This window comes from Stegodyphus dumicola, chromosome 8 (genome assembly GCF_044657685.1).
Source record: "Stegodyphus dumicola isolate Sdum_Otavi_A_Nest chromosome 8, ASM4465768v1".
Taxonomy (NCBI): Eukaryota; Metazoa; Arthropoda; class Arachnida; order Araneae; family Eresidae; genus Stegodyphus; species Stegodyphus dumicola.
In genome coordinates, this window is record NC_140775.1 from 36,725,478 (window position 1) to 36,746,881 (window position 21,404).

General features: G+C 36.0%; 12 non-coding genes across 12 annotated transcripts; all 12 read left to right on the forward strand.

Annotated features, from left to right (window-relative positions):
- Nucleotides 1–1,316: 1,316 nt before the first annotated feature.
- Nucleotides 1,317–1,389, forward strand: TRNAK-UUU (transfer RNA lysine (anticodon UUU)). The gene has a single exon. It is a non-coding gene; the product is annotated as a tRNA-Lys (tRNA).
- A 2,162-nt stretch (nt 1,390–3,551) lies between these two features.
- TRNAE-UUC (transfer RNA glutamic acid (anticodon UUC)) lies at nt 3,552–3,623 on the forward strand. The gene has a single exon. It is a non-coding gene; the product is annotated as a tRNA-Glu (tRNA).
- Nucleotides 3,624–3,627: 4 nt separating this feature from the next.
- TRNAQ-CUG (transfer RNA glutamine (anticodon CUG)) lies at nt 3,628–3,699 on the forward strand. Its single transcript has one exon. It is a non-coding gene; the product is annotated as a tRNA-Gln (tRNA).
- Nucleotides 3,700–5,902: 2,203 nt separating this feature from the next.
- On the forward strand, nt 5,903–5,975 carry TRNAK-UUU (transfer RNA lysine (anticodon UUU)). Its single transcript has one exon. It is a non-coding gene; the product is annotated as a tRNA-Lys (tRNA).
- Nucleotides 5,976–8,137: 2,162 nt separating this feature from the next.
- On the forward strand, nt 8,138–8,209 carry TRNAE-UUC (transfer RNA glutamic acid (anticodon UUC)). Its single transcript has one exon. It is a non-coding gene; the product is annotated as a tRNA-Glu (tRNA).
- Nucleotides 8,210–8,213: 4 nt separating this feature from the next.
- On the forward strand, nt 8,214–8,285 carry TRNAQ-CUG (transfer RNA glutamine (anticodon CUG)). Its single transcript has one exon. It is a non-coding gene; the product is annotated as a tRNA-Gln (tRNA).
- Nucleotides 8,286–10,489: 2,204 nt separating this feature from the next.
- On the forward strand, nt 10,490–10,562 carry TRNAK-UUU (transfer RNA lysine (anticodon UUU)). The gene has a single exon. It is a non-coding gene; the product is annotated as a tRNA-Lys (tRNA).
- A 2,164-nt stretch (nt 10,563–12,726) lies between these two features.
- TRNAE-UUC (transfer RNA glutamic acid (anticodon UUC)) lies at nt 12,727–12,798 on the forward strand. Its single transcript has one exon. It is a non-coding gene; the product is annotated as a tRNA-Glu (tRNA).
- A 4-nt stretch (nt 12,799–12,802) lies between these two features.
- Nucleotides 12,803–12,874, forward strand: TRNAQ-CUG (transfer RNA glutamine (anticodon CUG)). Its single transcript has one exon. It is a non-coding gene; the product is annotated as a tRNA-Gln (tRNA).
- Nucleotides 12,875–15,075: 2,201 nt separating this feature from the next.
- TRNAK-UUU (transfer RNA lysine (anticodon UUU)) lies at nt 15,076–15,148 on the forward strand. The gene has a single exon. It is a non-coding gene; the product is annotated as a tRNA-Lys (tRNA).
- A 2,238-nt stretch (nt 15,149–17,386) lies between these two features.
- On the forward strand, nt 17,387–17,458 carry TRNAQ-CUG (transfer RNA glutamine (anticodon CUG)). The gene has a single exon. It is a non-coding gene; the product is annotated as a tRNA-Gln (tRNA).
- A 2,204-nt stretch (nt 17,459–19,662) lies between these two features.
- On the forward strand, nt 19,663–19,735 carry TRNAK-UUU (transfer RNA lysine (anticodon UUU)). Its single transcript has one exon. It is a non-coding gene; the product is annotated as a tRNA-Lys (tRNA).
- Nucleotides 19,736–21,404: the final 1,669 nt, after the last annotated feature.

Genomic DNA, 21,404 nt, shown 5'->3' on the forward strand with positions numbered 1-21,404 from the left:
GTAAATTTTTGTGAATACTCAAAGCCTTTAAGGGCATGCAGTTCCTCAACTCAAAAAACCCTTTCCTGGAAATCTGCGATAAATAAAGGTTGCTTCTTTTAATCTTATTTTGGTACTATTCGGTTTTGAGGGCCGTAGATCATCGCCAAACTATTGTTGATGCCATTGCTGCCAAAAATAATTGTGGCAACCCTAACGCAAGAAAGGAAGTATAATTGTAATTAACTAACTAAGATTGATGTGTTAATTTAGATGAAAGGTTAATTTCATATAATACATTTTTATTATTATAATTTATATGAAAAAGGCTAAACATAACTGAATGGATGGATGCCTGCATCGCTCTTTCGCTACCGAGTTATCGCTAAAGCATACTTTCATCTCGTTGGTTGTTCAAACATAATTTTCTATAACGAATGATGCTTTTTTTTTTTTTTTTGAAAATATTCTAGGTAAAGTGCAGAATCGCCCTCTTTTTTTTTTCCCGGTTTTTTACAAAAGTAAAAACAATTGGATTTTTTTCATTTTTCTTTTACTTTTTAAGTGAAAATAGGTCTATGTGTACATAGATAAAGTGAAGGGTGCGCGCAGTGCCATTTTTATGTAATTCTGGGATTTTTTTTAAGTGAACATAGGTAGATGTGTACATGCAATTCTTAAAGACGTGTCAAGCAATGGGTGATTCAGCCCTTTACCCGAAATTCTATTGCAGACTTTTCGTCATGGGCTATTCCCAAATTGTTAAATCCATAGGATATCAAAAAAGGATTTAAAAATTAAAATAGTATTTCAATGGCGTCTTAAGAAATATAGAACTACATAAACTTTCGCAATTTGAAATCAGCGCGTATGCTAGATTTGGCGCTTTTGTGCTTACATTTTCGTTGCAATTTTTTTACAGTCCTCAAAACGGAATAGTACCCTTATGGTAAGGTAAAGTATTAATTAATTAATTAGTATAAAAGAGAAAAGCCTATTACAGATAGTTCTAAAATTTGGCCTTGGTAAACGTTTTGTTAAAACTGCGAGTATAAAGAGAATGTATTCTGATTTCTGTCAGAACTGTGTGCATTCACTTAGGTAGGTAACGATGCAAAATAAGTGCCATATTTCTATTTAGAGGTTTGAAATATCTTAACAACAGCCAAAATGCTTATTTCTTTCCTAAAAACTGTTCTGTACTTACCGACTAGCCTCTACTAATTATCTGCCTTTGGGAATAGGGATTCTCTTGCATTTATTTCTAGTAGTGTTCAGTATGCTATAAACAAAATCCTCCATTTGATTATAAGCCTTCTCCTTTCAATCTAGCTTAAGCCCGGATAGCTCAGTCGGTAGAGAGTTAGGCTTTTAACCTAACGGTCCAGGGTTCGAGTCCCTGTTCGGGCGGACTTCATTTTAGCAAAAAGGTAACACAGTGTACAACTATGAAGATAAGTTACATTTTTCCAGCCCCGTAGTTTTTTAGTGTTAGGTTCTAAAAATTATAAAATTATTCAAGTATTTTCCGCCTACCTTAATTTAGCGAACAATCTCAATAAATTTTAAAAATAGCTCATCAGGCGGGCAGGACTGCGTCCCAAATAAATAAATAATAAATTTTAAAATCGTTTCGTACGCGTACAGATTGTTTTAGTTTTTCTAAGACATAACATCGCAAACTCCCTGCAGAGATCACACCAGACCATACCATTTTAATGCTAAATTTTACGCCCGATTAATACGAGGACCGACATATCAAAGCCAAGCAAATACAAACTGCCAGTCAGTCTTCCAAGGACCAAGGAAGGGTTCTATTACGGGGTTCTTAAGCATATAGCCTTTATCCGCCCATCGTCAAAGAATTATCTTTATCACCAAAAAGAGGTTTCCGCAAAGAGGTAAATTTAGTGCCAAAATGTTAATTTAACAAAAAGAGTAACTGCCTTCCACAGTGAAAACACTTAAGGACTGAATTTAGTAATTTTGGTGTCGAATAAGGGCCAGACTCAATTTGGAGGGGTTATATCATGAATTTTGAAAAGCATCTATGTTTCCTTGATCAATGGCCATGTGCTGTTAACAACACGTGAGCAGCAACACTCGCGAAAATCTTCAAGTCGCAAGTGCTTCGGTTCTGGGGGAGGGGAAAACCGGGAAATCGTTAGGCGAGTTTGAATTAAAGAGACACAGCCAGCAATGCCTTTGAGGAGAAACTTTTTAAAATATAATAAGATTGCATTAACTTTAAGTGTTATGATAATGAATGAAAAACCATTAAGTTCTCTTAAAGAGATTAAATTAAGTAATCCTTGCACTAGAACCCTTTTAAGAAGGAAACAAAGATGTGCTTACAGCCTGATAACAACCGCTTACAGATGGAAGAAGTAAGATTGCGCGATTAGGCGACAAAGAGAGAGTGACCCTGATGGAAGCTGAAAGATCAGCGAATTCACTCAGGCGTGGGGGGGGCAAGCGAACGAGTTTATTGAAACCTTCGAGGCGCCTCGTCTCCATAGCAACGCCTCTTGGCGAAAGGAAGCGCATTGCATGCTTTCTCCAGAATAGCTCTGGGTCTCATTTTAGACGATGCAATTCCCGGATGATAAGCAGGGAGGCTGTGGAGTACGGGGTTTCCGATCGAAGATATCTTTTGGAAAATGTTAGCCGAAGTCGCTGTACAAAGCGATTTATGGGGAGAATTTTGGCTGCATTATGAATATCCTCGTTCGTGACAAACCAAGGAGCTTTATAAATTTGCCGTAGCATAATGTGTTCTGAAAGATTCGGATAAGTTTCCTGTTAGTAATTCCTGCTGCGCCCCATACCGGGCTAGCATATGTCAGAATTGGCTTTATCATTGAGTTATTCCCAGTCAGTCTTTCATTGCGCTAAATCCTACACTCTCCTTTTCTAATTATTTTTGGATAATTTGAAGTGATCTCATAGAGACCACTATCAGATGGGAAATACTTAAGTAACAGGGATGTTAGGAATGAAGATATCTTATTGGATGTTTTAATATTACTGTTACTACGTATTCTTATTGCAATGCAGCTTTGTTTTACAGAAAAATGCTGTGATAGTTACTTTATCAAGGACTATCTTTCTTTTGCTATCTTCTTGCTGTAACTGCGTCCTTCAGAATTTAAATTACTCGCGTAATTTCGCAGTCTTTATTTTTGGACGATAATATAACTTAAGAAAGGGGCAGAATACGAAAGGAATTACGGCATATCTCATAAACAAGTAGCATCTTCGAACTGCTTTCCGTGTGAACTGTGGGGTTCTACATAAATCCATTGAAGGTGTCGCAAATCAAAATCTAAAATTGAACATGAGAAACCCGACAGCACATTTTTGCCAATCGACTATGCATAAGGTATTGTATTTATATTCAATGTTATTTCTACTTTTAAAAACTACTTTGTAGGAAATGTTGTTTTACACATCAAAGAGCATAAGCAAAATAGTATTGTAACGTCTTGTACACCAGGTAGATTACAAAACTAACTGACCTACTTCTGCATGACTAGTATTTGAAGTAGGCAGGTTTTCGTCTATCTAACAAGTCCCATGTGGTCTAGTGGCCAAGATACGTGGCTTTCACCCATGCGGCCCGGGTTCGATTCCCAGCATGGGAAAGGAGGTTCCATGGTGTAACGGTTAGCACTCTGGACTCTGAATCCAGCGATCCGAGTTCAAATCTCGGTGGAACCTATACCTTTTAGATATCTAGATGATACTAGATGAGATACGATTACATTCCTCTCGTATAATTAAAAATGCAAGACTAGAATTATTTTAGTTCAAAAACTGCGAACTCTACGCTTATTGGTACAGAAGTTACCTTGCATGTATTAAGGAATTAAATATTATACAAAATCTTATTCAATTTTATTTTTTAGCTACGTTAATTATTATCAGTTAATATGCTGAATAGTTTAAAAAATAAAAGCAGGCACTGTTATAGTTTCCTTTTAATATGAGCCGTTTGACAATTAAACAGCGATAAAGAGAGAATGTCATTTGGCAACGAATTTTATCGATGAAGGCTTATTTGAAAATGTTCCCCAGAATTTTCTTTGTTGCACAATAATTTCTGGAATCCTTAACGCTAAGTTCTAAGTCTCTTCAACCTCGAATTATGAGCACTTAGATTTGACTCTATGGTCCAATACGCAAAATCTACGAATATTTTGTAGAAAAAATTCTTCAATAAATTTTGCGTCTGACTACACTTACAGGAAATATTTAATGAATGATAATTTAAATATATATATTTCAATTAAGCCAGGGAAGCTGCCTATGATTGGATCAGAAATTGAATAATCGCTATCGATTTTGAGGGCTTTCAGGCATATGCTCCTTTTCTCTGGAGTAATAAAGCATTTTGCTATAGTAGGAAATGCAACAACCATATTTATAGAAAATTCAACGTGCGAAGCAAGAAGAAAACGAACGTCACGCCATTGTCTATCAAAACAGCAATGAAAGGTGAAGGAGATAAGATGCTGGAAATTCGGAAGCACTGAGAAAACCCGATATATCACTAAATTTAAAAAATACAATAAAATAAAAAAACTGAGCGGAAAAATGTAAATTTTTGTGAATACTCAAAGCCTTTAAGGGCATGCAGTTCCTCAACTCAAAAAACCCTTTCCTGGAAATCTGCGATAAATAAAGGTTGCTTCTTTTAATCTTATTTTGGTACTATTCGGTTTTGAGGGCCGTAGATAATCGCCAAACTATTGTTGATGCCATTGCTGCCAAAAATAATTGTGGCAACCCTAACGCAAGAAAGGAAGTATAATTGTAATTAACTAACTAAGATTGATGTGTTAATTTAGATGAAAGGTTAATTTCATATAATACATTTTTATTATTATAATTTATATGAAAAAGGCTAAACATAACTGAATGGATGGATGCCTGCATCGCTCTTTCGCTACCGAGTTATCGCTAAAGCATACTTTCATCTCGTTGGTTGTTCAAACATAATTTTCTATAACGAATGATGCTTTTTTTTTTTTTTTTTTTTTTTTTGAAAATATTCTAGGTAAAGTGCAGAATCGCCCTCTTTTTTTTTTCCCGGTTTTTTACAAAAGTAAAAACAATTGGATTTTTTTCATTTTTCTTTTACTTTTTAAGTGAAAATAGGTCTATGTGTACATAGATAAAGTGAAGGGTGCGCGCAGTGCCATTTTTATGTAATTCTGGGATTTTTTTTAAGTGAACATAGGTAGATGTGTACATGCAATTCTTAAAGACGTGTCAAGCAATGGGTGATTCAGCCCTTTACCCGAAATTCTATTGCAGACTTTTCGTCATGGGCTATTCCCAAATTGTTAAATCCATAGGATATCAAAAAAGGATTTAAAAATTAAAATAGTATTTCAATGGCGTCTTAAGAAATATAGAACTACATAAACTTTCGCAATTTGAAATCAGCGCGTATGCTAGATTTGGCGCTTTTGTGCTTACATTTTCGTTGCAATTTTTTTACAGTCCTCAAAACGGAATAGTACCCTTATGGTAAGGTAAAGTATTAATTAATTAATTAGTATAAAAGAGAAAAGCCTATTACAGATAGTTCTAAAATTTGGCCTTGGTAAACGTTTTGTTAAAACTGCGAGTATAAAGAGAATGTATTCTGATTTCTGTCAGAACTGTGTGCATTCACTTAGGTAGGTAACGATGCAAAATAAGTGCCATATTTCTATTTAGAGGTTTGAAATATCTTAACAACAGCCAAAATGCTTATTTCTTTCCTAAAAACTGTTCTGTACTTACCGACTAGCCTCTACTAATTATCTGCCTTTGGGAATAGGGATTCTCTTGCATTTATTTCTAGTAGTGTTCAGTATGCTATAAACAAAATCCTCCATTTGATTATAAGCCTTCTCCTTTCAATCTAGCTTAAGCCCGGATAGCTCAGTCGGTAGAGAGTTAGGCTTTTAACCTAACGGTCCAGGGTTCGAGTCCCTGTTCGGGCGGACTTCATTTTAGCAAAAAGGTAACACAGTGTACAACTATGAAGATAAGTTACATTTTTCCAGCCCCGTAGTTTTTTAGTGTTAGGTTCTAAAAATTATAAAATTATTCAAGTATTTTCCGCCTACCTTAATTTAGCGAACAATCTCAATAAATTTTAAAAATAGCTCATCAGGCGGGCAGGACTGCGTCCCAAATAAATAAATAATAAATTTTAAAATCGTTTCGTACGCGTACAGATTGTTTTAGTTTTTCTAAGACATAACATCGCAAACTCCCTGCAGAGATCACACCAGACCATACCATTTTAATGCTAAATTTTACGCCCGATTAATACGAGGACCGACATATCAAAGCCAAGCAAATACAAACTGCCAGTCAGTCTTCCAAGGACCAAGGAAGGGTTCTATTACGGGGTTCTTAAGCATATAGCCTTTATCCGCCCATCGTCAAAGAATTATCTTTATCACCAAAAAGAGGTTTCCGCAAAGAGGTAAATTTAGTGCCAAAATGTTAATTTAACAAAAAGAGTAACTGCCTTCCACAGTGAAAACACTTAAGGACTGAATTTAGTAATTTTGGTGTCGAATAAGGGCCAGACTCAATTTGGAGGGGTTATATCATGAATTTTGAAAAGCATCTATGTTTCCTTGATCAATGGCCATGTGCTGTTAACAACACGTGAGCAGCAACACTCGCGAAAATCTTCAAGTCGCAAGTGCTTCGGTTCTGGGGGAGGGGAAAACCGGGAAATCGTTAGGCGAGTTTGAATTAAAGAGACACAGCCAGCAATGCCTTTGAGGAGAAACTTTTTAAAATATAATAAGATTGCATTAACTTTAAGTGTTATGATAATGAATGAAAAACCATTAAGTTCTCTTAAAGAGATTAAATTAAGTAATCCTTGCACTAGAACCCTTTTAAGAAGGAAACAAAGATGTGCTTACAGCCTGATAACAACCGCTTACAGATGGAAGAAGTAAGATTGCGCGATTAGGCGACAAAGAGAGAGTGACCCTGATGGAAGCTGAAAGATCAGCGAATTCACTCAGGCGTGGGGGGGGCAAGCGAACGAGTTTATTGAAACCTTCGAGGCGCCTCGTCTCCATAGCAACGCCTCTTGGCGAAAGGAAGCGCATTGCATGCTTTCTCCAGAATAGCTCTGGGTCTCATTTTAGACGATGCAATTCCCGGATGATAAGCAGGGAGGCTGTGGAGTACGGGGTTTCCGATCGAAGATATCTTTTGGAAAATGTTAGCCGAAGTCGCTGTACAAAGCGATTTATGGGGAGAATTTTGGCTGCATTATGAATATCCTCGTTCGTGACAAACCAAGGAGCTTTATAAATTTGCCGTAGCATAATGTGTTCTGAAAGATTCGGATAAGTTTCCTGTTAGTAATTCCTGCTGCGCCCCATACCGGGCTAGCATATGTCAGAATTGGCTTTATCATTGAGTTATTCCCAGTCAGTCTTTCATTGCGCTAAATCCTACACTCTCCTTTTCTAATTATTTTTGGATAATTTGAAGTGATCTCATAGAGACCACTATCAGATGGGAAATACTTAAGTAACAGGGATGTTAGGAATGAAGATATCTTATTGGATGTTTTAATATTACTGTTACTACGTATTCTTATTGCAATGCAGCTTTGTTTTACAGAAAAATGCTGTGATAGTTACTTTATCAAGGACTATCTTTCTTTTGCTATCTTCTTGCTGTAACTGCGTCCTTCAGAATTTAAATTACTCGCGTAATTTCGCAGTCTTTATTTTTGGACGATAATATAACTTAAGAAAGGGGCAGAATACGAAAGGAATTACGGCATATCTCATAAACAAGTAGCATCTTCGAACTGCTTTCCGTGTGAACTGTGGGGTTCTACATAAATCCATTGAAGGTGTCGCAAATCAAAATCTAAAATTGAACATGAGAAACCCGACAGCACATTTTTGCCAATCGACTATGCATAAGGTATTGTATTTATATTCAATGTTATTTCTACTTTTAAAAACTACTTTGTAGGAAATGTTGTTTTACACATCAAAGAGCATAAGCAAAATAGTATTGTAACGTCTTGTACACCAGGTAGATTACAAAACTAACTGACCTACTTCTGCATGACTAGTATTTGAAGTAGGCAGGTTTTCGTCTATCTAACAAGTCCCATGTGGTCTAGTGGCCAAGATACGTGGCTTTCACCCATGCGGCCCGGGTTCGATTCCCAGCATGGGAAAGGAGGTTCCATGGTGTAACGGTTAGCACTCTGGACTCTGAATCCAGCGATCCGAGTTCAAATCTCGGTGGAACCTATACCTTTTAGATATCTAGATGATACTAGATGAGATACGATTACATTCCTCTCGTATAATTAAAAATGCAAGACTAGAATTATTTTAGTTCAAAAACTGCGAACTCTACGCTTATTGGTACAGAAGTTACCTTGCATGTATTAAGGAATTAAATATTATACAAAATCTTATTCAATTTTATTTTTTAGCTACGTTAATTATTATCAGTTAATATGCTGAATAGTTTAAAAAATAAAAGCAGGCACTGTTATAGTTTCCTTTTAATATGAGCCGTTTGACAATTAAACAGCGATAAAGAGAGAATGTCATTTGGCAACGAATTTTATCGATGAAGGCTTATTTGAAAATGTTCCCCAGAATTTTCTTTGTTGCACAATAATTTCTGGAATCCTTAACGCTAAGTTCTAAGTCTCTTCAACCTCGAATTATGAGCACTTAGATTTGACTCTATGGTCCAATACGCAAAATCTACGAATATTTTGTAGAAAAAATTCTTCAATAAATTTTGCGTCTGACTACACTTACAGGAAATATTTAATGAATGATAATTTAAATATATATATTTCAATTAAGCCAGGGAAGCTGCCTATGATTGGATCAGAAATTGAATAATCGCTATCGATTTTGAGGGCTTTCAGGCATATGCTCCTTTTCTCTGGAGTAATAAAGCATTTTGCTATAGTAGGAAATGCAACAACCATATTTATAGAAAATTCAACGTGCGAAGCAAGAAGAAAACGAACGTCACGCCATTGTCTATCAAAACAGCAATGAAAGGTGAAGGAGATAAGATGCTGGAAATTCGGAAGCACTGAGAAAACCCGATATATCACTAAATTTAAAAAATACAATAAAATAAAAAAACTGAGCGGAAAAATGTAAATTTTTGTGAATACTCAAAGCCTTTAAGGGCATGCAGTTCCTCAACTCAAAAAACCCTTTCCTGGAAATCTGCGATAAATAAAGGTTGCTTCTTTTAATCTTATTTTGGTACTATTCGGTTTTGAGGGCCGTAGATAATCGCCAAACTATTGTTGATGCCATTGCTGCCAAAAATAATTGTGGCAACCCTAACGCAAGAAAGGAAGTATAATTGTAATTAACTAACTAAGATTGATGTGTTAATTTAGATGAAAGGTTAATTTCATATAATACATTTTTATTATTATAATTTATATGAAAAAGGCTAAACATAACTGAATGGATGGATGCCTGCATCGCTCTTTCGCTACCGAGTTATCGCTAAAGCATACTTTCATCTCGTTGGTTGTTCAAACATAATTTTCTATAACGAATGATGCTTTTTTTTTTTTTTTTTTTTTTTTTTGAAAATATTCTAGGTAAAGTGCAGAATCGCCCTCTTTTTTTTTTCCCGGTTTTTTACAAAAGTAAAAACAATTGGATTTTTTTCATTTTTCTTTTACTTTTTAAGTGAAAATAGGTCTATGTGTACATAGATAAAGTGAAGGGTGCGCGCAGTGCCATTTTTATGTAATTCTGGGATTTTTTTTAAGTGAACATAGGTAGATGTGTACATGCAATTCTTAAAGACGTGTCAAGCAATGGGTGATTCAGCCCTTTACCCGAAATTCTATTGCAGACTTTTCGTCATGGGCTATTCCCAAATTGTTAAATCCATAGGATATCAAAAAAGGATTTAAAAATTAAAATAGTATTTCAATGGCGTCTTAAGAAATATAGAACTACATAAACTTTCGCAATTTGAAATCAGCGCGTATGCTAGATTTGGCGCTTTTGTGCTTACATTTTCGTTGCAATTTTTTTACAGTCCTCAAAACGGAATAGTACCCTTATGGTAAGGTAAAGTATTAATTAATTAATTAGTATAAAAGAGAAAAGCGTATTACAGATAGTTCTAAAATTTGGCCTTGGTAAACGTTTTGTTAAAACTGCGAGTATAAAGAGAATGTATTCTGATTTCTGTCAGAACTGTGTGCATTCACTTAGGTAGGTAACGATGCAAAATAAGTGCCATATTTCTTTTTAGAGGTTTGAAATATCTTAACAACAGCCAAAATGCTTATTTCTTTCCTAAAAACTGTTCTGTACTTACCGACTAGCCTCTACTAATTATCTGCCTTTGGGAATAGGGATTCTCTTGCATTTATTTCTAGTAGTGTTCAGTATGCTATAAACAAAATCCTCCATTTGATTATAAGCCTTCTCCTTTCAATCTAGCTTAAGCCCGGATAGCTCAGTCGGTAGAGCGTTAGGCTTTTAACCTAACGGTCCAGGTTTCGAGTCCCTGTTCGGGCGGACTTCATTTTAGCAAAAAGGTAACACAGTGTACAACTATGAAGATAAGTTACATTTTTCCAGCCCCGTAGTTTTTTAGTGTTAGGTTCTAAAAATTATAAAATTATTCAAGTATTTTCCGCCTACCTTAATTTAGCGAACAATCTCAATAAATTTTAAAAATAGCTCATCAGGCGGGCAGGACTGCGTCCCAAATAAATAAATAATAAATTTTAAAATCGTTTCGTACGCGTACAGATTGTTTTAGTTTTTCTAAGACATAACATCGCAAACTCCCTGCAGAGATCACACCAGACCATACCATTTTAATGCTAAATTTTACGCCCGATTAATACGAGGACCGACATATCAAAGCCAAGCAAATACAAACTGCCAGTCAGTCTTCCAAGGACCAAGGAAGGGTTCTATTACGGGGTTCTTAAGCATATAGCCTTTATCCCCACATCGTCAAAGAATTATCTTTATCACCAAAAAGAGGTTTCCGCAAAGAGGTAAATTTAGTGCCAAAATGTTAATTTAACAAAAAGAGTAACTGCCTTCCACAGTGAAAACACTTAAGGACTGAATTTAGTAATTTTGGTGTCGAATAAGGGCCAGACTCAATTTGGAGGGGTTATATCATGAATTTTGAAAAGCATCTATGTTTCCTTGATCAATGGCCATGTGCTGTTAACAACACGTGAGCAGCAACACTCGCGAAAATCTTCAAGTCGCAAGTGCTTCGGTTCTGGGGGAGGGGAAAACCGGGAAATCGTTAGGCGAGTTTGAATTAAAGAGACACAGCCAGCAATGCCTTTGAGGAGAAACTTTTTAAAATATAATAAGATTGCATTAACTTTAAGTGTTATGATAATGAATGAAAAACCATTAAGTTCTCTTAAAGAGATTAAATTAAGTAATCCCTGCACTAGAACCCTTTTAAGAAGGAAACAAAAATGTGCTTACAGCCTGATAACAACCGCTTACAGATGGAAGAAGTAAGATTGCGCGATTAGGCGACAAAGAGAGAGTGACCCTGATGGAAGCTGAAAGATCAGCGAATTCACTCAGGCGTGGGGGGGGGGCAAGCGAACGAGTTTATTGAAACCTTCGAGGCGCCTCGTCTCCATAGCAACGCCTCTTGGCGAAAGGAAGCGCATTGTATGCTTTCTCCAGAATAGCTCTGGGTCTCATTTTAGACGATGCAATTCCCGGATGATAAGCAGGGAGGCTGTGGAGTACGGGGTTTCCGATCGAAGATATCTTTTGGAAAATGTTAGCCGAAGTCGCTGTACAAAGCGATTTATGGGAAGAATTTTGGCTGCATTATGAATATCCTCGTTCGTGACAAACCAAGGAGCTTTATAAATTTGCCGTAGCATAATGTGTTCTGAAAGATTCGGATAAGTTTCCTGTTAGTAATTCCTGCTGCGCCCCATACCGGGCTAGCATATGTCAGAATTGGCTTTATCATTGAGTTATTCCCAGTCAGTCTTTCATTGCGCTAAATCCTACACTCTCCTTTTCTAATTATTTTTGGATAATTTGAAGTGATCTCATAGAGACCACTATCAGATGGGAAATACTTAAGTAACAGGGATGTTAGGAATGAAGATATCTTATTGGATGTTTTAATATTACTGTTACTACGTATTCTTATTGCAATGCAGCTTTGTTTTACAGAAAAATGCTGTGATAGTTACTTTATCAAGGACTATCTTTCTTTTGCTATCTTCTTGCTGTAACTGCGTCCTTCAGAATTTAAATTACTCGCGTAATTTCGCAGTCTTTATTTTTGGACGATAATATAACTTAAGAAAGGGGCAGAATACGAAAGGAATTACGGCATATCTCATAAACAAGTAGCATCTTCGAACTGCTTTCCGTGTGAACTGTGGGGTTCTACATAAATCCATTGAAGGTGTCGCAAATCAAAATCTAAAATTGAACATGAGAAACCCGACAGCACATTTTTGCCAATCGACTATGCATAAGGTATTGTATTTATATTCAATGTTATTTCTACTTTTAAAAACTACTTTGTAGGAAATGTTGTTTTACACATCAAAGAGCATAAGCAAAATAGTATTGTAACGTCTTGTACACCAGGTAGATTACAAAACTAACTGACCTACTTCTGCATGACTAGTATTTGAAGTAGGCAGGTTATCGTCTATCTAACAAGTCCCATGTGGTCTAGTGGCCAGGATACGTGGCTTTCACCCATGCGGCCCGGGTTCGATTCCCAGCATGGGAAAGGAGGTTCCATGGTGTAACGGTTAGCACTCTGGACTCTGAATCCAGCGATCCGAGTTCAAATCTCGGTGGAACCTATACCTTTTAGATATCTAGATGATACTAGATGAGATACGATTACATTCCTCTCGTATAATTAAAAATGCAAGACTAGAATTATTTTAGTTCAAAAACTGCGAACTCTACGCTTATTGGTACAGAAGTTACCTTGCATGTATTAAGGAATTAAATATTATACAAAATCTTATTCAATTTTATTTTTTAGCTACGTTAATTATTATCAGTTAATATGCTGAATAGTTTAAAAAATAAAAGCAGGCACTGTTATAGTTTCCTTTTAATATGAGCCGTTTGACAATTAAACAGCGATAAAGAGAGAATGTCATTTGGCAACGAATTTTATCGATGAAGGCTTATTTGAAAATGTTCCCCAGAATTTTCTTTGTTGCACAATAATTTCTGGAATCCTTAACGCTAAGTTCTAAGTCTCTTCAACCTCGAATTATGAGCACTTAGATTTGACTCTATGGTCCAATACGCAAAATCTACGAATATTTTGTAGAAAAAATTCTTCAATAAATTTTGCGTCTGACTACACTTACAGGAAATATTTAATGAATGATAATTTAAATATATATATTTCAATTAAGCCAGGGAAGCTGCCTATGATTGGATCAGAAATTGAATAATCGCTATCGATTTTGAGGGCTTTCAGGCATATGCTCCTTTTCTCTGGAGTAATAAAGCATTTTGCTATAGTAGGAAATGCGACAACCATATTTATAGAAAATTCAACGTGCGAAGGAAAACGAAAATGAACGTCACGCCATTGTCTATCAAAACAGCAATGAAAGGTAAAGGAGATAAGATGCTGGAAATTCGGAAGCACTGAGAAAACCCGATATATCACTAAATTTAAAAAATACAATAAAATAAAAAAACTGAGCGGAAAATTTAAATTTTTGTGAATACGCAAAGCCTTTAAGGGCATGCAGTTCCTCAACTCAAAAAACCCTTTCCTGGAAATCTGCGATAAATAAAGGTTGCTTCTTTTAATCTTATTTTGGTACTATTCGGTTTTGAGGGCCGTAGATAATCGCCAAACTATTGTTGATGCCATTGCTGCCAAAAATAATTGTGGCAACCCTAACGCAAGAAAGGAAGTATAATTGTAATTAACTAACTAAGATTGATGTGTTAATTTAGATGAAAGGTTAATTTCATATAATACATTTTTATTATTATAATTTATATGAAAAAGGCTAAACATAACTGAATGGATGGATGCCTGCATCGCTCTTTCGCTACCGAGTTATCGCTAAAGCATACTTTCATCTCGTTGGTTGTTCAAACATAATTTTCTATAACGAATGATGCTTTTTTTTTTTTTTTTTTTTTTTTTTGAAAATATTCTAGGTAAAGTGCAGAATCGCCCTCTTTTTTTTTCCCGGTTTTTTACAAAAGTAAAAACAATTGGATTTTTTTCATTTTTCTTTTACTTTTTAAGTGAAAATAGGTCTATGTGTACATAGATAAAGTGAAGGGTGCGCGCAGTGCCATTTTTATGTAATTCTGGGATTTTTTTAAGTGAACATAGGTAGATGTGTACATGCAATTCTTAAAGACGTGTCAAGCAATGGGTGATTCAGCCCTTTACCCGAAATTCTATTGCAGACTTTTCGTCATGGGCTATTCCCAAATTGTTAAATCCATAGGATATCAAAAAAGGATTTAAAAATTAAAATAGTATTTCAATGGCGTCTTAAGAAATATAGAACTACATAAACTTTCGCAATTTGAAATCAGCGCGTATGCTAGATTTGGCGCTTTTGTGCTTACATTTTCGTTGCAATTTTTTTACAGTCCTCAAAACGGAATAGTACCCTTATGGTAAGGTAAAGTATTAATTAATTAATTAGTATAAAAGAGAAAAGTCTATTACAGATAGTTCTAAAATTTGGCCTTGGTAAACGTTTTGTTAAAACTGCGAGTATAAAGAGAATGTATTCTGATTTCTGTCAGAACTGTGTGCATTCACTTAGGTAGGTAACGATGCAAAATAAGTGCCATATTTCTATTTAGAGGTTTGAAATATCTTAACAACAGCCAAAATGCTTATTTCTTTCCTAAAAACTGTTCTGTACTTACCGACTAGCCTCTACTAATTATCTGCCTTTGGGAATAGGGATTCTCTTGCATTTATTTCTAGTAGTGTTCAGTATGCTATAAACAAAATCCTCCATTTGATTATAAGCCTTCTCCTTTCAATCTAGCTTAAGCCCGGATAGCTCAGTCGGTAGAGCGTTAGGCTTTTAACCTAACGGTCCAGGGTTCGAGTCCCTGTTCGGGCGGACTTCATTTTAGCAAAAAGGTAACACAGTGTACAACTATGAAGATAAGTTACATTTTTCCAGCCCCGTAGTTTTTTAGTGTTAGGTTCTAAAAATTATAAAATTATTCAAGTATTTTCCGCCTACCTTAATTTAGCGAACAATCTCAATAAATTTTAAAAATAGCTCATCAGGCGGGCAGGACTGCGTCCCAAATAAATAAATAATAAATTTTAAAATCGTTTCGTACGCGTACAGATTGTTTTAGTTTTTCTAAGACATAACATCGCAAACTCCCTGCAGAGATCACACCAGACCATACCATTTTAATGCTAAATTTTACGCCCGATTAATACGAGGACCGACATATCAAAGCCAAGCAAATACAAACTGCCAGTCAGTCTTCCAAGGACCAAGGAAGGGTTCTATTACGGGGTTCTTAAGCATATAGCCTTTATCCCCACATCGTCAAAGAATTATCTTTATCACCAAAAAGAGGTTTCCGCAAAGAGGTAAATTTAGTGCCAAAATGTTAATTTAACAAAAAGAGTAACTGCCTTCCACAGTGAAAACACTTAAGGACTGAATTTAGTAATTTTGGTGTCGAATAAGGGCCAGACTCAATTTGGAGGGGTTATATCATGAATTTTGAAAAGCATCTATGTTTCCTTGATCAATGGCCATGTGCTGTTAACAACACGTGAGCAGCAACACTCGCGAAAATCTTCAAGTCGCAAGTGCTTCGGTTCTGGGGGAGGGGAAAACCGGGAAATCGTTAGGCGAGTTTGAATTAAAGAGACACAGCCAGCAATGCCTTTGAGGAGAAACTTTTTAAAATATAATAAGATTGCATTAACTTTAAGTGTTATGATAATGAATGAAAAACCATTATGTTCTCTTAAAGAGATTAAATTAAGTAATCCTTGCACTAGAACCCTTTTAAGAAGGAAACAAAGATGTGCTTACAGCCTGATAACAACCGCTTACAGATGGAAGAAGTAAGATTGCGCGATTAGGCGACAAAGAGAGAGTGACCCTGATGGAAGCTGAAAGATCAGCGAATTCACTCAGGCGTGGGGGGGGCAAGCGAACGAGTTTATTGAAACCTTCGAGGCGCCTCGTCTCCATAGCAACGCCTCTTGGCGAAAGGAAGCGCATTGCATGCTTTCTCCAGAATAGCTCTGGGTCTCATTTTAGACGATGCAATTCCCGGATGATAAGCAGGGAGGCTGTGGAGTACGGGGTTTCCGATCGAAGATATCTTTTGGAAAATGTTAGCCGAAGTCGCTGTACAAAGCGATTTATGGGGAGAATTTTGGCTGCATTATGAATATCCTCGTTCGTGACAAACCAAGGAGCTTTATAAATTTGCCGTAGCATAATGTGTTCTGAAAGATTCGGATAAGTTTCCTGTTAGTAATTCCTGCTGCGCCCCATACCGGGCTAGCATATGTCAGAATTGGCTTTATCATTGAGTTATTCCCAGTCAGTCTTTCATTGCGCTAAATCCTACACTCTCCTTTTCTAATTATTTTTGGATAATTTGAAGTGATCTCATAGAGACCACTATCAGATGGAAAATACTTAAGTAACAGGGATGTTAGGAATGAAGATATCTTATTGGTTGTTTTAATATTACTGTTACTACGTATTCTTATTGCAATGCAGCTTTGTTTTACAGAAAAATGCTGTGATAGTTACTTTATCAAGGACTATCTTTCTTTTGCTATCTTCTTGCTGTAACTGCGTCCTTCAGAATTTAAATTACTCGCGTAATTTCGCAGTCTTTATTTTTGGACGATAATATAACTTAAGAAAGGGGCAGAATACGAAAGGAATTACGGCATATCTCATAAACAAGTAGCATCTTCGAACTGCTTTCCGTGTGAACTGTGGGGTTCTACATAAATCCATTGAAGGTGTCGCAAATCAAAATCTAAAATTGAACATGAGAAACCCGACAGCACATTTTTGCCAATCGACTATGCATAAGGTATTGTATTTATATTCAATGTTATTTCTACTTTTAAAAACTACTTTGTAGGAAATGTTGTTTTACACATCAAAGAGCATAAGCAAAATAGTATTGTAACGTCTTGTACACCAGGTAGATTACAAAACTAACTGACCTACTTCTGCATGACTAGTATTTGAAGTAGGCAGGTTATCGTCTATCTAACAAGTCCCATGTGGTCTAGTGGCCAGGATACGTGGCTTTCACCCATGCGGCCCGGGTTCGATTCTCAGCATGGGAAAGGAGGTTCCATGGTGTAACGGTTAGCACTCTGGACTCTGAATCCAGCGATCCGAGTTCAAATCTCGGTGGAACCTATACCTTTTAGATATCTAGATGATACTAGATGAGATACGATTACATTCCTCTCGTATAATTAAAAATGCAAGACTAGAATTATTTTAGTTCAAAAACTGCGAACTCTACGCTTATTGGTACAGAAGTTACCTTGCATGTATTAAGGAATTAAATATTATACAAAATCTTATTCAATTTTATTTTTTAGCTACGTTAATTATTATCAGTTAATATGCTGAATAGTTTAAAAAATAAAAGCAGGCACTGTTATAGTTTCCTTTTAATATGAGCCGTTTGACAATTAAACAGCGATAAAGAGAGAATGTCATTTGGCAACGAATTTTATCGATGAAGGCTTATTTGAAAATGTTCCCCAGAATTTTCTTTGTTGCACAATAATTTCTGGAATCCTTAACGCTAAGTTCTAAGTCTCTTCAACCTCGAATTATGAGCACTTAGATTTGACTCCATGGTCCAATACGCAAAATCTACGAATATTTTGTAGAAAAATTTCTTCAATAAATTTTGCGTCTGACTACACTTACAGGAAATATTTAATGAATGATAATTTAAATATATATATTTCAATTAAGCCAGGGAAGCTGCCTATGATTGGATCAGAAATTGAATAATCGCTATCGATTTTGAGGGCTTTCAGGCATATGCTCCTCTTCTCTGGAGTAATAAAGCATTTTGCTATAGTAGGAAATGCGACAACCATATTTATAGAAAATTCAACGTGCGAAGGAAAACGAAAATGAACGTCACGCCATTGTCTATCAAAACAGCAATGAAAGGTAAAGGAGATAAGATGCTGGAAATTCGGAAGCACTGAGAAAACCCGATATATCACTAAATTTAAAAAATACAATAAAATAAAAAAACTGAGCGGAAAAATGTAAATTTTTGTGAATACTCAAAGCCTTTAAGGGCATGCAGTTCCTCAACTCAAAAAACCCTTTCCTGGAAATCTGCGATAAATAAAGGTTGCTTCTTTTAATCTTATTTTGGTACTATTCGGTTTTGAGGGCCGTAGATAATCGCCAAACTATTGTTGATGCCATTGCTGCCAAAAATAATTGTGGCAACCCTAACGCAAGAAAGGAAGTATAATTGTAATTAACTAACTAAGATTGATGTGTTAATTTAGATGAAAGGTTAATTTCATATAATACATTTTTATTATTATAATTTATATGAAAAAGGCTAAACATAACTGAATGGATGGATGCCTGCATCGCTCTTTCGCTACCGAGTTATCGCTAAAGCATACTTTCATCTCGTTGGTTGTTCAAACATAATTTTCTATAACGAATGATGCTTTTTTTTTTTTTTTTTTTTTTTTTTTGAAAATATTCTAGGTAAAGTGCAGAATCGCCCTCTTTTTTTTTCCCGGTTTTTTACAAAAGTAAAAACAATTGGATTTTTTTCATTTTTCTTTTACTTTTTAAGTGAAAATAGGTCTATGTGTACATAGATAAAGTGAAGGGTGCGCGCAGTGCCATTTTTATGTAATTCTGGGATTTTTTTTAAGTGAACATAGGTAGATGTGTACATGCAATTCTTAAAGACGTGTCAAGCAATGGGTGATTCAGCCCTTTACCCGAAATTCTATTGCAGACTTTTCGTCATGGGCTATTCCCAAATTGTTAAATCCATAGGATATCAAAAAAGGATTTAAAAATTAAAATAGTATTTCAATGGCGTCTTAAGAAATATAGAACTACATAAACTTTCGCAATTTGAAATCAGCGCGTATGCTAGATTTGGCGCTTTTGTGCTTACATTTTCGTTGCAATTTTTTTACAGTCCTCAAAACGGAATAGTACCCTTATGGTAAGGTAAAGTATTAATTAATTAATTAGTATAAAAGAGAAAAGTCTATTACAGATAGTTCTAAAATTTGGCCTTGGTAAACGTTTTGTTAAAACTGCGAGTATAAAGAGAATGTATTCTGATTTCTGTCAGAACTGTGTGCATTCACTTAGGTAGGTAACGATGCAAAATAAGTGCCATATTTCTATTTAGAGGTTTGAAATATCTTAACAACAGCCAAAATGCTTATTTCTTTCCTAAAAACTGTTCTGTACTTACCGACTAGCCTCTACTAATTATCTGCCTTTGGGAATAGGGATTCTCTTGCATTTATTTCTAGTAGTGTTCAGTATGCTATAAACAAAATCCTCCATTTGATTATAAGCCTTCTCCTTTCAATCTAGCTTAAGCCCGGATAGCTCAGTCGGTAGAGCGTTAGGCTTTTAACCTAACGGTCCAGGGTTCGAGTCCCTGTTCGGGCGGACTTCATTTTAGCAAAAAGGTAACACAGTGTACAACTATGAAGATAAGTTACATTTTTCCAGCCCCGTAGTTTTTTAGTGTTAGGTTCTAAAAATTATAAAATTATTCAAGTATTTTCCGCCTACCTTAATTTAGCGAACAATCTCAATAAATTTTAAAAATAGCTCATCAGGCGGGCAGGACTGCGTCCCAAATAAATAAATAATAAATTTTAAAATCGTTTCGTACGCGTACAGATTGTTTTAGTTTTTCTAAGACATAACATCGCAAACTCCCTGCAGAGATCACACCAGACCATACCATTTTAATGCTAAATTTTACGCCCGATTAATACGAGGACCGACATATCAAAGCCAAGCAAATACAAACTGCCAGTCAGTCTTCCAAGGACCAAGGAAGGGTTCTATTACGGGGTTCTTAAGCATATAGCCTTTATCCCCACATCGTCAAAGAATTATCTTTATCACCAAAAAGAGGTTTCCGCAAAGAGGTAAATTTAGTGCCAAAATGTTAATTTAACAAAAAGAGTAACTGCCTTCCACAGTGAAAACACTTAAGGACTGAATTTAGTAATTTTGGTGTCGAATAAGGGCCAGACTCAATTTGGAGGGGTTATATCATGAATTTTGAAAAGCATCTATGTTTCCTTGATCAATGGCCATGTGCTGTTAACAACACGTGAGCAGCAACACTCGCGAAAATCTTCAAGTCGCAAGTGCTTCGGTTCTGGGGGAGGGGAAAACCGGGAAATCGTTAGGCGAGTTTGAATTAAAGAGACACAGCCAGCAATGCCTTTGAGGAGAAACTTTTTAAAATATAATAAGATTGCATTAACTTTAAGTGTTATGATAATGAATGAAAAACCATTATGTTCTCTTAAAGAGATTAAATTAAGTAATCCTTGCACTAGAACCCTTTAAGAAGGAAACAAAGATGTGCTTACAGCCTGATAACAACCGCTTACAGATGGAAGAAGTAAGATTGCGCGATTAGGCGACAAAGAGAGAGTGACCCTGATGGAAGCTGAAAGATCAGCGAATTCACTCAGGCGTGGGGGGGGCAAGCGAACGAGTTTATTGAAACCTTCGAGGCGCCTCGTCTCCATAGCAACGCCTCTTGGCGAAAGGAAGCGCATTGCATGCTTTCTCCAGAATAGCTCTGGGTCTCATTTTAGACGATGCAATTCCCGGATGATAAGCAGGGAGGCTGTGGAGTACGGGGTTTCCGATCGAAGATATCTTTTGGAAAATGTTAGCCGAAGTCGCTGTACAAAGCGATTTATGGGGAGAATTTTGGCTGCATTATGAATATCCTCGTTCGTGACAAACCAAGGAGCTTTATAAATTTGCCGTAGCATAATGTGTTCTGAAAGATTCGGATAAGTTTCCTGTTAGTAATTCCTGCTGCGCCCCATACCGGGCTAGCATATGTCAGAATTGGCTTTATCATTGAGTTATTCCCAGTCAGTCTTTCATTGCGCTAAATCCTACACTCTCCTTTTCTAATTATTTTTGGATAATTTGAAGTGATCTCATAGAGACCACTATCAGATGGGAAATACTTAAGTAACAGGGATGTTAGGAATGAAGATATCTTATTGGTTGTTTTAATATTACTGTTACTACGTATTCTTATTGCAATGCAGCTTTGTTTTACAGAAAAATGCTG